Source organism: Bombina bombina, chromosome 6, assembly GCF_027579735.1.
Source record: "Bombina bombina isolate aBomBom1 chromosome 6, aBomBom1.pri, whole genome shotgun sequence".
NCBI classification, from domain to species: Eukaryota; Metazoa; Chordata; class Amphibia; order Anura; family Bombinatoridae; genus Bombina; species Bombina bombina.
The window spans coordinates 365690515-365693557 of record NC_069504.1 but is presented as its reverse complement, the minus strand read 5'-3'; positions in this window follow the sequence as shown (position 1 = coordinate 365693557).

Genomic DNA, 3043 nt, shown 5'->3' with positions numbered 1-3043 from the left:
GGCATGATGTAGTTATAGGTGTTAAGGGGGAGTTAGTGGGGCCTGCTAATGGGAGTATACTGCACAAGATTGATATGTTTGAAGCAGTAAAGTGCAGGTTGCATGGAGGGCAGAGATCATGTTTGTCTCACAAGCTGTCGAAACTACATTGCCTGTGCTAGTTAGTGTAGGTGTAATTAAAATAGGTCACCATGGCAATGGAAACTAATTTTAGTTTCAGTAAGTGCACTTTCTGTGCCCTGTAGACGCACTTCAAATAGGGCCCCCCCCCCCTGCCGCAGCATGCTGCCGTCAAGCGGAGATATTGGCGATGTTTGTGGTGACATCACATTCCGATTGACTTCTATGGGAGAGACGTCGCTGCTCTCCGCATTGCTCGGGTACCCCCTTTTTTAGAATATCTCAATAGACCATCAGACTGCAAAACCAACGAGGCCAGTGAAGCAGTTTCCAGATGCTCTGTCAATGCTTTGAATATCGGGGGCCTTAGTCTGAACTTCAAATAAGTAGTACATTTTTTTTTCTGACATAGATCAAAATTATGTCTATTTCCATTCCATCAGCCAATCACAATTGCAATTATGTATATTTAGAGAATTCTTGCACACACTCAGTAGTAGCTGTTGACTAAAAATTTATAAATAGAATAGAAAGTGTCTCTTTAATACCAGTTTGTTCACAGTTATTATAGAATGAATGTGTTCTGTTGCTAGGAGAAACTGTATTTGATTGTTCTTTAGTAATAAAAAGGTAATGCAAATAAAAGTTTATCATCACTATATAAAATTAAACTTTAATGTTATAAAATATAAAATGGCTGTCAAAGTTTACACTCATGTTAGTACTTCTTTTCTTCAATAATTACTGGCCCTTGTCAATTTATATGATTGATCCTTCTTGTTTCATTTTTATGGCATACTATGTGTGAAATAAATATACATGGCCTATTTACTTGCTACTGTTTTTTATGATTTATTAAACAACTATGTCCAAATACGTAAATTCAGTTTGAAATATATCAATTGTTTTATAAGCAATCATAAGGTTGTTAGATTGGCGGTGCACATATAAATGACTGGCTACATAATTTTCTGGGTTTTTTTTCATCATTGTTAGCATTTTTAAAGGGATAAGAACAAACCATTTTAGAAAAAGTTTCCAATTTACTTCTATTATCAAATTTGCTTCATTTCCATGATATTCCATGTTGATGAGATACCTAGGTAGACCTCTTGAGCACTACATGGCAGGCAATAGTGCTGCCATCTAGTGCTCTTGCAAATGGATAACATTCTTGCAAAACTGCTGCCACATAGTGCTCCAGAAATTGGCCAGCTCCTAAGCATACGTCCCTGCATTCAAACAAAAGGTAGAAAGAGAACATAAAAAATTGATAACAGAAGTAAATTAGAAAGATGTTTAAAATTGCATGCTCTGAATCATGAAAGAAACATTTGGGAGTTCATATCCCTTTAAAGTAGTTATTGTGATATTACTTTTTAGTTTTCCCAAATCAGTTACTGATTTCCAATTTCTTTGAAAAATATAGCATGCTCTACAAGGATCTTAGCTATAGACTCACCTGTTTCACATCACCTTCTTATTTTAACTTGTCACATCGCTATTAGTCCTAAAATGGCCATCCCAGCGTTTTTAGGAACATGTTCTAGTCATCAGATTTGAAATGAGTGTATATTTTAAAAAAATGCATTAAATGCAGTAAAACATCAAATATTGTGTTAATAATAAGTTTTCAATATAGTACTGGGGTAATTGAATTTTCAAATGACTCTTTTTTTTTTGCATTTTCTATTCTGTCCCAACTTTTTCAGAATTGGGGTTGTAAAATGCATAATGTTTAAATGTTGCATATAAATTAAAATGTATTTAATGTTGCTTATTGTGTTTATTATTTGTAATTATAGACAGTGCAATTAACATTATTGTTCTACATAACTGCATGCCTGTTATGTAGAAATATATTTTAATGCTACTGACTACTATAATATATAGTATATATATTAACATATACAGTATATCTATGTTATCACTAATCACAGCATGGCCTCAGGCAATGACTCCCCTGGGGGGAAAGCCTTGATTGGAGGAAGCCTGATTAGTCATTGATGACGTGTGAAGAGAGGATCTCCGGGTCGGGGAAGCTGTTCTGACTGTGAAAAGAACAAAGTTTTTAAACAAAACGTATGCTTTCTAAACTTTGATGAATGAAAGTGCCCCTGTTTTTAATAGTATTTTTAATACTGAGCTTTCATTCATCAAAGTTTACCTTCACTTTAATAGTTCTTGTGGGAGAGAATTTAATATATTGATACACAACAGATTTTTCTAATTTGAATAGTGCATTATTTGATAATTAAATTTAAAGATAGCATTAGAAAAATTATTACAAATGTATATCAATTATTTTTTTTTTTAAATTAGAATATTATTTGTAAAGATAGCAATAGAAACACTATTATGTTAAACAATTGTTTGAATGTTGTACAAACATTTGAAATTTGAAACAAACAAACAAATGTGTTTAAATTCATTTAATTTTTTGAATGTTCTAAAACATTCACCCATCCCTAGTGTTAAACATTCTCTAGTAATTATTTTTTTATCATCAACTTGTAATACCAGATTGTGTGCTATTCTTAGCACAGGACCGTGATATTGATAGCGCTCCCTGACATCATTTTTAGTAGTTGTACTTTTTTTTTGCTTAGAAACTTTGGAACCTGTAAGAACATTTGAATATAAGACAAGAAGAGACATAGGGGTCAATTTAACAAGCAGCAGATGCTGCTTCCGACCCGCATTGTTTCTGGCTCGCCATAAACTTAAGTTAAGAGACAGCGGCTGTAACTTAACTTCTCCATCACCTTTTTGGTGGTGGACTGAAAACGATTCGATATGATTGACACCCCCTGCTAGCGGCCGATTGGCCACCGGTGAGCAAGGGGCATTGCACAAGCATTTCACTAGAAATGCTTGTGCAATGTTAAATTCCAACAGCACATGCTGTCAGCTTTTAGCAAGG